General features: G+C 31.4%; 1 pseudogene; it reads right to left on the reverse strand.

Annotated features, from left to right (window-relative positions):
* Positions 1 to 13,568: 13,568 nt before the first annotated feature.
* On the reverse strand, positions 13,569 to 15,472 carry LOC110011316 (annotated as a pseudogene).
* Between the last annotated feature and the right edge of the window lie 789 nt (positions 15,473 to 16,261).

Consider the following 16,261-nt stretch of genomic DNA (forward strand, 5'->3'; position numbering starts at 1 on the left):
TCAAAATAGAATTCATCCCCTATCAGTATATGATGGATATATATCTCCTATGCGCTTTGAGATGGTTTAGACTCTCTAATTCCATGGCCACGGCAATTGATCGAATAGGAAATGGTTTCCATTGTCGATCAATAGAATAAACACATCTCAAGTATTCAGCATAGTTGCCTGGTCCAGGATGTGAACAGATGTCCAATTCCATGCCCTAAACTAAGATCGGGAGATGGTCCATGGAAGGACCGTACCTGTATGGAACTCGAGAGCCTAAATATTCATGCCAACATTTACCTAGTTTGTAGTGCCATGGACCGTTCCTAGATGGCCATCCATGGTGATGAGCATTTCATCCTTTAGTCACATGTCTAGCATGCTTATTTCGTTTATTATTATGCTTTTGACAAACACCAAACGCTCGAAAATTTCAAAGGGAACACCCCTTTGATTCGTTTTAAATAATTTTTATTTCATGCTTCCACCGCATTCCCGGGCCATACCAATTCTTTCAATGGTATAAGGGCTCAGTTCGGTGTTGTGGCTTTAGGATTAACATGTTATTGTGTGTTGAGCATGAATAACTTGTTTAATTTTCTTTTTGGAAAGCATGTTTTATGGCTTTGAAGCATGGTTATATATTTAGAAAATTCATATTAATTTTGCTTTTAAATTATGGATATTTATGCATTTTTTGAAAATTGAATTTTCAATAAATCCATAGTTTTATTCAGTTTTTTAATTGCAAAAATTCAAAAACAAATTGAAAAACGCAATAGCCTGCGCACTACCTGGCACGCGCATCAGCTGGCGTGCGTGCCAACAGGGCGGCAGTGCGGCCTACAGCAGACGACCATTTGCTGTCGAACGGATGAGCCGTTTTATGCGTTTTTTTCTGAAAAATTGAATTTTCTATTTTTTGCAATTTTCTGAAATTATTAATTTTGGAAAATTTTAATTTTAGTTAAATTGAATTTTTTTAAATTAAATTGTGCCTTAAATTAATTTGGAAATAGTTTCCAAACAAACAAAAAGAAATTGTACATTGGATGTATGGTTAATATCTATTTTTTAATTATATTATTAGCATGTTATTTTCTGTATTTAATCATGTTCTTGGTATATGATATTGGATATCTATTGTTAAATACATGGATTGTATTTAGTTGTTTAACATGTTTATATTTGATATATATTTTATTATTGTTTATTCAATAAACAATGGGGTTGATCACAAAGCCTAGTGGCCGAATGCATAGTTTCATTTTATGTTGGGTGAGGCCTGTGTGTCTCTTTGCTATAATTCCTTCTTTCGTTTTTTAGCCTTGAAATAATAACGCTTGCTTTCTCCCTCCTTTGTACTCCCCCCAACTTTTGATTAGGGTTTCCAATTTCAATTATATTGATTGTAGTTAGGAAAGTGAGGTTTTATTTATTTTGAATAAATGTAAGATTCCAAGGAGTTGAAGGCCTAGGCTAGTTGGATGGTGTCTATTCAGACTTAAGCCCTCTCAGACTTAATATAAAGGTATCTATTTAGATCTAAGCCCTTTGGTACTTAGAATAAAAATATCTGTACAGAGTAAGCTCTTTCGGACTTAGAATAGAGGTCCACTACGGACATGGGCCTTTTGAGGGTCCAAGATAAAATGCCTTGTAGTATAATCAAGGTCTCTTTATTTAGAGGAGAATTTCACATCATAGAACTAAGCATAAAACTTCCTAAGGTTTTGTGCATTCCATTTTTGTAGATCTTTCCCTCACATTTATTGAATGCAGTATGCTCCATTTTTGGCTATTTTTACGACTTTGGAACGACCTTCCCAGTTCGGGTCCAGTTTTCCAACATGCTTGGAGGCTTCCCAGTTCTTCAAGACCAAGTACCCCCACTTGGAAGGTTCTTGATTTCACCTTCTTGTTATACGTTTTCTACGCTTGCCTTTTATACTTAATATCTTTGCATAGGTCAGCTCTCTTTTCTCAGTAGCATTATCAAGTCCATCACATGTTGCTCAATATTCTACGCTTGATCATACATTTTTTCACACGCAGATTTTGCCCCAATTTCAACTGGAATTGCTGCTTCTTAACCATACATCAAGCAGAAGGGGTTTCACCTATGTTATTTCTAGCAGTGGTGTAATATGCCCATAACATACCTGGTAACTCTTCTGCCTAGTTTTCTTTAAGACCTTCCAGGCGAGTTTTTAAGTTCTTCAATATGATTCTATTTTATTACCTCCATTTTCCCATTTGCTTGCGGATTTGACATCGAGGTGAAGTTCTATTGTATTTTCATCTCTCAGCACCAATCTTATATATTTCTTCCTTGAAATAGGTACCATTATCTGAGATCAGTATCCTCGGAATCCCAAATTTGCATACTATGTTTTCCAGAGGAACTTCATCAGTTCATTACATATATATTGGCTACAGCTTGTGCTTCCACCCATTTGGTGAAGTGTTCTACTGCTACGATGACGAATTTTCGGTGTCCAGGAGCTAGGGGGACAATTTCATAGAATATTAATCCTCCACTGATCAAAAGGGCATGTTACTGGGATGCTTAGCAAATTAGTGGGAGGTACATGAGATAGGTTGGAGTTCTATTGACAACCTTTACACTTCTTCGAGAATTCAAATTCGTCTTTAGGTAATGTGGGCTAGAAGTATCCTTGCCTTAGGACTTTTGAGCTAGTGCTCTTCCTCCATAGTGATTCCCACAACTTCCTTCATGCACTTCTCTAAGTATGTACCCTGCTTCGTCTCTATTGACACATTTAAACAGTATACGTTGTGGTGTTCTTCTGTACAACTCCGCTTCATACAGTGTGAATCTGGTAGATTGTATTCTCATTTGCCGATTTTGAGCTTCATCTGCAAATCTTTCCCCTTGGAGAAATCTTATGTTTAAAGATTTCCAATCGTCATTAGGTACTTGAACGTTTAGTAATGGAAGACTTTTATCCTCTTGGGTTACGTGAAGTTCTCTGTGATCGGGGAGATCTCTATTTTTGTTGTGTTTGGGTACCAACAAAGTGATGTTCCTGTGTTTTATCCCAAAAGCTGTGCTTGCAAACTTTGATAGGCATCTGCCCTTTCATTTTCCTCTCTTGGATTTTTATGCAATTCAAACATTTCAAAAGCTTGTTGGAGGTTATGTACCTTTTGTGCAACCAGCTGAGAATCCGTGTAGGCGATTATCTCCGTAGCCCCCAGTTGCAATGCCACTTCAACCCTACTATTAGTGCCTCATCCTCGGCTCATTATTCGTTACGGCAAAATTTAGTTTTACTGCTAACTCAATCTCAGTACTTTTGGGATCTCTAAGGACTATCCCTGCTCCCCCTTGAGTTGAGTTTGAGAAGCTATCTACTTGAAATAGCCAATTTCCTTTATCTCTTGAAGATATCAAAATTTCGGTTGTTGACTACTTCAAGCAGGCCTTCACAAGGATTACAGGGTGAGTGTTGACGACCTTCATTGGGTCCCTAACATTCTCTCGGAGGAGGACCAGCATCATCTTAATGCTATCCCCATAATTGAAGAAGTGAAAGCAACTATCTTTGATATGTGCCCAAATAGTACGGCTTGCCCTGATGGATTCTTGGGACACTTTTTTCAATGTTGTTGGGAAATTATTGGTCAAGATATCTACGACGCTGTTTTGGATTTCCTCTCGGGATCTACTCCTCCAAAAAATTTCACAACGACTACCATTATTCTCATTCCAAAGATTGAGGCCCCATCCACTTGGAAAGATTTCAGGCTAATTAGCCTTTGTAATGTCACGAGGAAAATCCTATCCAAAATCATCAACAATTAAATGGTCAAACTGCTTCCCAAAATCATCTCCCCTTCCCAGAGCGGTTTTGTCCAGGGATGCATGATCTCAGATAATATTCTTCTTGCACAAGAACTTTCCCACTGTCTTCGAAAAAATAGCAGTCTAAGCAACACCATATTCAAACTTAACATGGAAAAAGCTTATGACCGAGTCAACTGGATATTCCTCTACCACATGCTTAGTAGAGTGGATTTCCCAACGCACTGGATTAACATGACCAAGAAACTCATCGAAAACTGTTGGCTCAGTATTTTGATCTACGGTGAAGGGTTGGGATTTTTCAAGTCGACGCGAGGCCTCAGACAAGGGGATCCCTTATCCCCAACGCTCTTTGTTATTGCAGCAGAATGCTTATCTAGAGGACTTGATTGGCTTTTCCAATGGCAGCCCCGAATGAATTTCTTTGTAAGGAGCAGCAAGAACATCTCCCACCTGGAATTTTGCAGAAGATATCATTATCTTCTCGAAAGGGACCCGCAAGGATCTCAAGACCATCATGGAATTTCATAGGCACTACGGAGCTCATTTTTGGTTAGCGCATCAACAAGGAGAAAAGCTCCTTCACGGTCAATAAAATGACCTCCAACATGAGAATTCGCTGCATCCAACAGGTCACTGGCTTTAGGTTGAAATACCTTCCGATCACATACCTAGGAGCGCCTCTCTTCAAAGGAAACAAGAAGGGAGTTCTTTTCGACGAACTCATTCAGAAAATTCAGAATAAGATCACAGGATGGGAAAAAGCACTCCTATTCCATGGAAGACGCTCCAGCTTATCAAAAGCATCCTCAGTGCCATGCCGACATACCTGCTACAAGTCCTGAAGCCTCCTGAGTATGTTATGGAATGCATCGAAAGAATTTTTAACAAGTTTCTTTGGGGCAATACTGGTGATCAAAGAAAACTGAACTGGTTTTCATGGGAATCTGTGTGCTATCCGACAACGAAGGGGGTTTTGGGGTTAGAAGAATCCAAGATATGGTCCATGCATTTTTAATTCAAGCTGTGGTGGAGATTTAGGAACCAGTGCTCACTTTGGACCCATTAGAATGGGGAATAAAGGTGAATAACTATTTGCTTAGAAAAAACTGTAAACATCAAATTTTTTTTTAGGAATGTTTGACTTGCATAAATATTGAGATGGGTAAATTGGATCAGGGTCCAAAAATACACGTGAAACAAAAAAGTTAGGTCCACATGTGAGCTTTTGCTTGAAGAGAAATAATAGACAAATGGGAGTTATATTTGGTTTTGTTGCTTTCTCTTCACTTTTGTTTAAACCAAATATTTAAAAGGCGCCATTATTGGAGGGACTCTTAGGTGGTACTTTGGAAGCAACCCATAGGGATTAAATTACACTTGGGCTCAAGGTTAGTCTTATACCATTAGTTGTTTATTCTTTGACAAGATTTTTAATATTTTGCTTGTTAATTTTAATTATGGTTGAATACTTATCATATTTATGCCTTTTTACCTCATCTTCATATAATTTTTCCTATGAAATTTGAACTTTTAGCTTAATATTTCTACTATTTGCTTTTATATATGCTGTCTATTTTAATGTTGATAAACCTGCATTGTATGGTTAGTGTTTGCTTAAAATTCTTATTTGTATTTTTATACAATCATTGGATTTTAAACTTTAAATGCTATCATAATTTTCAATTAAACCATTTCTTATGTTTTAGGTCAGCAAGTATGACATATTAATAAAATGTAGGGTTAAAATGGAGTTCACACCTTAAATTAACCAATATATTTAATTTAAGATGTGAACTCAGTTTTAACCCTACATTTAAAGTAAAATGTAATAAAATGTATGGTCATGCTCATTTTACTTTTTGAGAATAGCATATATTTATCTGTTTTAATAAATTTAAACTAAAAACTCATTTACGCAATCAAATTGACGTACTAGAAGTATTGTAGAATTCTTTTCATAATTTATTAATATTTTTGAGTAGTATAACCATAACAAATTAAATTTATCCACATGAATCGAGTATGCTATTGTTGTTAGCGCTCATCCTGTAAGGTAAAGAATTTTTTGTTGTCATAATATCAAGTGGTTAAAGTTTCTTTTGATATGTTTGTTATTTAATCAACTCTTATTTTTATTACAAGATTAATTGATATTGAAAGATAAATGATAAGAGATTCGCTCAAATATTTAATTTTTTTTCGTGGGCAAAGTTCTTAATAAAGAGAAGTACTTTTATTTATTTATCTATTTCAGCTTATTTAATTAATTTAAATGTGCATTAAAAGATTTTTTCTATAAAAAAAATTGTCATTTTACATAAAAATAAATAGTTTAAGAGAATGAGCAAATTGACTAATTTCCATGACAAAGACAATTAACGGGATTAAAATAAGCGTATAAATAATTTGTTGATATATGAAAGAAAATAATAAAACAAAGAGAATGACATTTGACAATCATATAATTTTATTTGTATCATATTATGATCTTTCATTTATTTGCAAAATAGTTAAAAAATCAGGAAGTTATTTATGACGGGTTGAAAATTTTGAATAATAATTATTTTTAATAGTCATATGTTCTTTAAAGAAGTATTTAGTTTGTATGATTTACTAACATCTTTTAAGTAATTGTAGAATTATATCAAGTTCAAATTATTCACAGTATAACTAACTTTTCATTGTCTGGTTAAAATACACTTTGTTAGTTTTGTTTTGAATTGGATATTTTTGAATTAGGGTGAAATTGGGGTTCAGAACTAAATTACATAATTGATATATTTAATCATCTTTTTAAAATATATTCTCGCTATCATTCTCAGTTTACTTCACTTACTTCAATTGTGTGAATTAAACCTTTTTATATTGGTGTTATCGGTTAATTTATTATTATTATTATTATTATTATTATTATTATATTAAAAATAATTTATATCAATCTGAGGCTCCCTCCCCCACCTCCATCCACCGCCAGCGCCCAGTCTTAGACTAGGCGTTGCGCGGCGAGGTCTGGTTATGGGGATAGATGGAGGGTGGGGGTTAATTTTTTATATGTTATTTTTTAAAGTATTTTGATATTCAAATAAATATATTTAAAAAAATAATTATTATTTTTTTAGGAGGAGAAAAATAAAAAAATAATATCAAATTACAAGAAAAAATAATAGTATTAGGTTGGGCCCAACAAATCCATACTCAAACTCGGCTTGTATCTAACTATATTTTAATAAATTTAAATATTTATTTTAATACTCATAAATTTATGTAATATCTACTTATAAATTCATTAAGAAATAAACATTCATCTGTGAATTTCTTGTGATATCATTATTATTTACTCTTTAATTATTTTTTATACGATATTTTATATTTATTTGATATTAATGAATCAGTAAATGTTTAATCCCAATGAACTTTGTCTTTTGATTTTTAAATTTATGATGAATTTAATCATTTTGTGTATAAATTTTTCTTGAAAATAAAATTCTGTTAGTTCAAAAAAGTTTTTCTCCAATAGTGGTGATTTGGTGCCTAACTTATTAAATCTCTTTTATAAGAAGTGAGTCAATAATTAAATTTTCACTCCCAAAGTTATACTTAATAAAACTTAAGTGTCATCCATTCTTCTAATTCAATTAGTATAGTTTAGTTATTAAATTAAAAGATTTTTGTATAATCAAAGTATTAGTCTTACAGCCCATATCAATCTATTTTGCAAAATCCATTTAAAGATATGATACAAATTATATTAAACAATTGTCGCATATATCAGATATCATTTTTTATATTTCTGATGGACATTTAATTTGGTACAAATAAGATTAGACGATTGTCACATACGTCGGATGTTATTTTTTTTGTGTTTCATATATCAACAAAATATTTGTACACCTTATTTTATTCCCTTTACTTGTCTTCTATCATAGTAATTCATTTATTTTTATGTAAAATGACCATCTTTATATAAAAATATAATTTAATGCACATGTAATATTAATTAAATAAGTTGCAATACATAAGTGAATTTAAATATTAAGTGAATTTTTTATTATTTAAGTTTTCAAAATCAATTAATCTTGTAATAAGAGTAAGAGCTAATTAAATAATAAATACATCATAGGGTACTTTAACCACTTAATATTATGATAATCAAAAGTTAATTACCATACAAGATGGAACCTTAATGGTATGGTTACACTACTAAAAAATATAAATAAATTATAAAAGGTACTTATAATATGCCATTTGGTTGCCTAAACAAAATTTTTAGTTTTGAATTCAATATAACAAATAAATATATGCTATTCTCTAAAAGTAAAATGAGAATACATACAAATACATTTTTCAAATATGATTAAACCTATCAATTATATAATTTAAGTAAGATATTTAATTTAGTTTGAGAATTCCATTTTAACCCTGCATTTTATTAATATGTTATACTTCCATCATGACCTAAAACATACAAAATTATTTAATTTAATTTTATCATGAAACTTTATGCACGATGTTCTATCACTAATTTTATAATTTTTACAAAATAGAGCTTTTCCAATTGTTTAGAACGTTTTTTTTGGCATGTTCATTTATTTCAATAATTAGTCAGAAAATATATAAAAAAAATAACTATTTATTTATTATGTTACTAAAAGTGGTATTCATGTTTTAATTAATAAATAATTATAGTGAAAGTGATGTGATTAATTATAAATAATATGATTTATGAAATATATATTATTTCAAAAAAATAAATTTAATAACTTATTTTCCACACATAATTATATACATTTCAATCCACCAACAAATATAAATTACATATAAAGGGGATATAATTTGACAAATCAACAGAGAATTTTGTTCCTCCAAAAATATTTTAAGTTACACAAAAATAAATCAAAACATACACCAATTTTCAAAACATATCTCTTGTTTTCTCTCTCTATCTCTACAACACAAATCATAACACTCAAAAATGAATTTAGACTTTATTTTCACTATTGACCTCATTACATATATATGAAAGGTTAATTCAAACAATTGCTTTTTTGCCTTATTTTTTTCATATAATTTTTCCGTGAAATTTGAACTATTTAGCTTATTATTTCTATTATTTGAGAGTATATGCTTATCAAGATACATATTTGATATGTAATGCCAATGTTAATGTTGATAAAACTTGCATTGTATGGTTAGTATTTGGTTAAAATACTTAATATGTATTTTAATATAATTATTAAATTTAATTTTAAATAGAAAATTTCATATGTTTTAGGTCACAATGGAAGTATCATACATTAATAAAATGTAGGATTAAAACCGAGTTTGCTCCTTAAATTAAATATCTTGGTTAAATTATATAATTGATAGATTGAACCATATTTGAAAAATGTATTTGTATGACCATTCTCATTTTACTTTTATAAAGTAGCATATATTTAGTTGTTTTATTAAATTCAAAACAAAAACTTTATTTAGGCAATCAAAATGGCGTACTATAAGCCAAATTAAATTATTCATTCGAATTGATATGCTACTGTTGCTAGTGCTATTTATTAAGGTTCTATCCTCAATGGTGACTAACTTCTGATTGTCAAAAATATTAAGTTGTTAAAATATCTTCTGATATTTTTTATTATTTTATTAGTTCTTACTCTTGTTATAAGATATCGAAAAATTAAACAATAAAAAGTTCACTAAATATTTAAATTTTTTTTCATGCGCAAAGTTCTAGTGTTTTTATTTAATTGTCTAAGCTTATTTAATTAATCTTACATGTGCGTTAAAATAAGTTTTTCTACAAAAAAACATGTCATTCTCCATATAAACAAATGAACAAATTGACTAATACTTGTTGTTATGACCTAAGACAACTAGAGGGAATAAAATAAGGCATATAAATAATTTGTTTATATACAAAAGAAAATAATAACATAAAAAAGAATGACATCTGAAATATGTGACAATTGTTTCAACTTATTTATATCATGCTATAAATTCATTAGAAATAAAGAGAATGACATCTGACATGTGACGATCTTTTAATCTTATGTGTACATGTATGGATTTTTCATTGAAAAATAGTTTAATAACCTCAAAGTTGTTTAGGACTTATATGGGTGGAAAACTTTAAAGAATGATCATTTTTTAATCTTCATATGTTCTTTAAATGAAAGAATGAGGTTTGTACAATTTGTTAATATTTTTGAGCAATAGTATAATTATAACAATTTAATTTATCCACACGGATTGAAATATATTGTGGTTAAAATATCCTTTTTTTTTTCTTTCTTTTGAAATTGGCAGAAGATTAATGATAATTGGTTTAGAATAGAATGTAGGGTAAAAGATAGATTTTGCACCCTTAAATTAAATGTCTTGCTTAATTTATATGATTGATGGATTTAAAAAATTTAACTCCATCATATTTGAAAAATGTATTTTCATTTTATTTATTTCAAATTAAGAACTTTGTTTAGGCAATAATGTTGACTTTCTATCAGTATTGTTAGACTCCTTTCATTTTGAGGTTATTTTCTTCCCTTTCATTTAATTAAAATGTATTAGGTATGTTTTGTTAACTAGTTATTTATTAAACATGAGGAGATTAGAATTATATTCTAATGGGTTATAACTTATTGTAGCTATATTTGTTTAAAATTTCTATTCTTTTATGCACAATTCAATTGTGTAGTTATTTAGTTTATTTATTTTTTCTTTTATTAATTAAATACAAATAAAAAAATTAATTGTTTGAATTAACCATTATATGTAATTAATGAGGTCAATTTCATTTTTTAGTGTTTTGTTTTGCGTATTAAAGATAGAGAGAGAAAACAAGAGACATATTGTGAAAATTGGTGTATGCTTTGATTTATTTTTGGAGGTAACTTAAAAATATTTTTGGAGGGACAAAATTCTCTGTTGATTTGTCAAATTATATCCCCATTATGTATTTATATTTGTTGGTGAATTGAATTATATATAATTATATGTGTGGTAAATAATTCATAATAATTATATATTTCATAAATCATATCATTTATAATTAATCACATCACTTTCACTATAATTAATTATTTATTAAAACATCACTACCACTTTTAGTAACATAATAAATAAATAATTATTTCTTTATGTATTTTGTCAATAATTATTGAAATAAAAGAACACGCAAAAAAAAAAGTTGTAAACACTTGAAATAGTTCTGTTTTGCAAAGATTATAAAATTAGTGATAGAATATCGTGCATAAAGTTTCGAACTATTTAGCATATTATTTTTAGTATTTATGAGTATATATCCCTACTGAGATACATAATTAAGTATATAATCTCTATTTTGATGGTGATAAACTTAATTTGTATGGTTAGTGGTTGGTTAAAATTCTTATATGTATTTTGATATAATCAATACATTTAAAATTTTAAATTCTATCATCATTTTAAATTAAACCATTTGTATATTTTAGGTCACCATGGAAGTATCACATTTTAATAAAATGCAAGGTTAAAATAGAGTTCGCAACTTAAATTAAATATTTTACTTAAATTATATCATCGATAGATTTAATCGTACTTGAAAAGTGTATTTGTATGCATTCTTGTTTTACTTTAAGAGAATAGCATATATTTATTTTTTCTATTTTTTTTAGATAATCAAAATGGCATACTATAAGTACTTTTCAAATTTATCAATATTTTTGAGTAGTATAATCATACCATTATCTACACGAATTGAGTATGCTATTGTTGCTAGTGCTATTTATTAAGGTTCCATCTCGTATGGTAATTAACTTTTGCTTGTCATAATATGAAATGGTAAAAATATCATTTGATATACGTATTATTTTATTAGCTCTTACTCTTATTACAAGATTAATTGATATAGAAAAATTAAATAATAAAATTTCACTTAATATTTAAATTTTCTTCATGCGCAAAGTTTTAGTGCATTTATTTATTTATTTATCTATTTCAGCTTATTTATTTAATATTACAAGTGCATAAAAATATATTTTTCTATAAAGATGGTCATTTTACATAAAAATAAATGAACGGATTATTGCTATGATAGAAGACAACTAAAGGAAATAAAATAAGGTGTACAAATAATTTATTGATATATGAAAGAAAAGAATAACATAAAAAAATGACATCCTTCATACGTAATAATCGTTTAATCTTATTTGTACTAAACTATGAGTGCATCAGAAAACTAAGAAAAGACATCTGACATATGTGACAATTGTTTAATATTATTTGTATCATATTACGAGTGGATCTTTAATTAGATTTTGCAAAAAAAATTGCAGTTATTTATGTTTGATATGGGTTGAAAACTTTGAATAATGATTATTTTCTATTAATTCATATGTTATTTAAATGATATATGAAGTTTGCATATTTTATTAATATTTTTCAGTAATAGAATAATTATAATAATTTAATTTATCCTCACGACTTTTGATTGTATGGTTAAAATATACTCCTTTTTTCTTTCCTTTGAAATTGGATATGTTTTATTAACTAGCCATAAGATTTATGATAATCGGTTTAAAATACAATGTAGGGTTAAAAATGGATTTTACACCCCTAATTATGATAGATTTAAAAAGAAAAACTCTATCATAATGTATTTTCATGGTCATTTTCATTTTGAACTTTATTTAGGCGATAATAGTGACGTAGTATCAGTGCTGTAAAATTTTCATTTAATTAAAATATATTGGATATATTTAACTAATTAGTTATTGAACTTGAGGGGATTAGGATTATCATTTTAATGGGTTATAACTTATTGTAGCTATATTCTTTTATGCATAATTCAATTGTTGCAGTCATTTAGTTTATTTATCTTCTTTTTTATTTAATTAAATAAAAATAATAAAAAAATTCAATGGTTTGAATTAACCTTTCATATGTATGTAATGAGGTCAATAGTGAAAACAAAGTCTAAATTCAGTTTTGAGTGTTTCGTTTTGCATTGTAAAGATAGAGAGAGAAAAAAAGAGATATGTTCTGAAAATTGGTGTATGTTTTGATTTATTTTTGTGTAACTTAAAACATTTTTGGAGGGAAAAAATTCTCTATTGATTTGTCAAATCCTTGTGATGCATCTATCATGCTCAAAATCCTACATCCATATGTAGAGTCTACTAATTGATCGATTCGAGGGAGAGGGTAAAAATCTTTAGGGCATGCCTTATTGAGGTCACTGAAATCGATCTACATTCGCCATTTTTCCCATAGCTTGGGTACCAACGTTAGATAACCATTCAGGAATTGTATCTCTTCAATATGTCACACTGCTAATAGTTTATCAACCTTAGCTTGGATTATTTTGTCTTTTTCAGGCCCAAAATGCCTTTTCTTTTATTTTACCGGCTTGATTCTCGGGTCAAAATGAGGTGATGGGTGATGACATTAGGGTCGATCCCTTCTAAATCTTGGGGGGGTCCATGAGATATCTGCACAGTGATGTAGACACTGAATTATTTCTTCACGTGTAATGTCCTCCAATTGAGAACCAATACATGTAAATTCTTTGCGTCCTTGGGCATGATCTCGACATTCGTTAGTTCTTCAGTTGGCTGGACCTTGGGGGATGTCTTCTCATCTTCATTATCTCCCATAACCTCCTTCTCACGTTTGTTGGGGTGCCTCCCTGGGAACTTCAACTCTACTTCCCTTTTGTTCTCTACGCACGGCCCCCACATAACATTTGCGAGATTGGAGGAGGTCTCCTTGCACTTCACCTACACCTCTGCGTGTAAGGAACTTGATCTTCATGTGGTACGTGGAGATCACGGCTTGGAATGCATTGAGTAGGCCTTCCTGGGATGACGTTGTAAGTGGAAACATTGTCTACGACCAGGAACTTTAACAAGAAAGTCCTTCGAGTGGTACCAGTACCTAAGGTCAATGGCAGCAAAACCATGCCCCTAGGATGGACTACATTCCCTGCAAACCAGTAGAGGAAAGTGTTCACTTTTTCCAGAGGGGTATCCCTTAACTGCATTTGGTCGTAGGCTTCTTTGAATAATATGTTTGCAGAACTTTCTAAATATATAAGAATACGTCCTACTTCATAGTTGGCCAATAATCCATGATAACTAGAGTGTCATTATGAGGGCTTTTGGGACCTGAACGTTCTACCCTTCCAAACTAGATAGGGGGGCATCCTCCATTGCTCCAACATTCCTTATTTCTTTTATAGTTACGTTGTGCTTCTCTAACCTGAGCCTTCCTGGCATGATGGGAGTTCCTCCATTTGGGCCTCCTACAATCATTCATATGATTCCTTTTCGAGGAGGATCACTGACTTCAGTTTTTCCTTCAAATGTATTTTTGAATTCTTTGTTTCGTGAGGATTCTGGAGGAGAAGCTTTTACTTCTTTCCCCTTATTTAGTTCTTGTTTGATGTTTGGTCATGTTCTTCGAGCTTTTTCCCAACAGACATATCCTAGCAGATACCCATTTTGGATAAGTCTTTCGATTTCATTCTTTATGTACCAACATTCTTTAGTGGTGTGGCCATATTCGTTATGAAAATGGAAGAATTTATCGTGCAGCTTCTTGTAATCATCTTTCCAATGTTCTCCAGCTTTGAAGGACATCCTTCTTGTTTAAGTACTTTCTGCCTATGCAGATTCCAACTTTGATCCATATCCATGAAGGGATCTCATGAAGAGGGCTGGAAGGTCGGCATAAGCAACCACATCTTGTAGCCTTGTGATTGATATGATCCGACTATGAAAATTGTCATCAGGAAATATCCTCCTCACGTCATCCTATGCCTTGGTACTCCAAATATCATCCACCACCACGAGATACCTCCTACCTTCAAACCTTTGTATGCATGTTATGCCATATGTTCGTGGCTATGCTTTTCTTTATCAAACGTCTCATTGAATGCATTGATGGAATCTACAATAGCGAAAAGCATCTCTTGTATGCTATAATCTTGTGACACCATAAGCCAAGCACGAGAATGAAAATGTTGTATAATCAATTGATCATCATAAGCATTTCTAGCAAGAGTTGTTTTACCAATGCCACCCATGCCATAGATTGGAATGAACTCCAGTTTATGCGACTCTCCGCAAAGCCGAGTCTTAATTGCCATCAAGCATCTTCAAATCCAACCGTGGTATCATTTTTGGCGAGCGCAAGACTGATGATGAAGTAGGAGCAAAAGAATCACTCAACTGCATCAGTGCTGAAGTAGGATGAGAAGAGTCGCTGACTTGGAGGTGTTAGACTCCAAGACTGCTCTTAATTTCCACCACCTCTTCCACAATAGATTTCAAATCATCAGCTACTCCCGGTAGCTACTGATACTGCTTCTGAAACTTGCGCTGCACTTCGATAGGGTGAAAGATCAAAACTTGGGGTTCCTCCATTTGAATCCAAGCTAAGAATTTCTTCAAACAATAGGTACTCAAGAATATCCTCAGCTTCATTTGATGCATCCCTCATTCGAGCTTCCAAATTGTTGGTTTTCTCAGGAAAATCTTCAAGAAATGCTTGCAAGAACTTCACGTGTTTAAGGAGAGATTTAAGTTGTGGTTTTTCTTCAAGAAACAGGGGAAACTAATGTTGTTTCAGAAGCTGAACAAGCGTTTGCGCAAGTGAAACAAGTGTAGTGTAAGCCATCTCAATTTGGCGGAAGATTAAAACTTTCAGTATCAGAGATTACAGAACTTAGAACAGGAGATTACATTAAGGTAATAGTAATATTACAGGATAGGATTAGGACGCTGTTGTGATAAAAGTAATCACAACATTCTTCAACTACAAATTAACAGTGCAATTGTGGAGTACAGATTCCTCACGGGTATAGGAAGAAAGCATGTGCACAAGTGTCAATTGCAATACAATTGTCGAAGTTCATTATAGTTTACTCCTTGTACAATGTTTGTTTAGGCAAATTGTTCTTATTTTTTTAAATAATTATAAAAATTAGGGTTAAATATTGATGGGTATGGCCCAACGAGTTACATAACTATTATGTCGGCAGGGGCCAGCTTTATACAACCCAATGATTTTGGCCCAAACACTAACAATTGGCCCGATTTCCTCGCACACGACTCTCTCTCTCTCTCAAGTCCATGTGGCATACTCCGTTTATGCCCTCCTGACCAGCCTGGAGCACATGTGGCAAGGAGGTTTCCTTCAAGGACTCAGATTCTTGAATGCAGCAGACTTCTTGCGGACTGGGAGTCCTTCTCAACCTCGGACTCCTTCCCTCACCTAGATAATGATTTTAACAACATGAACCCTAAAATGGGACTCGATCATGCCTTATCTTAACTAATCTTATTTGTTCATCGCAAAAATAGGAAGCACGGTTAGTTCTTTGGTAAAGGAGGACACTCTTCTATAAATAGAGAACTCGTCCCCAAGCGGGGGGATACCTTCATCAGATTGAAATTTGGTTGTTAT

The sequence above is a fragment of the Sesamum indicum genome, unplaced genomic scaffold, assembly GCF_000512975.1.
Source record: "Sesamum indicum cultivar Zhongzhi No. 13 unplaced genomic scaffold, S_indicum_v1.0 scaffold00139, whole genome shotgun sequence".
NCBI lineage: Eukaryota > Viridiplantae > Streptophyta > Magnoliopsida > Lamiales > Pedaliaceae > Sesamum > Sesamum indicum.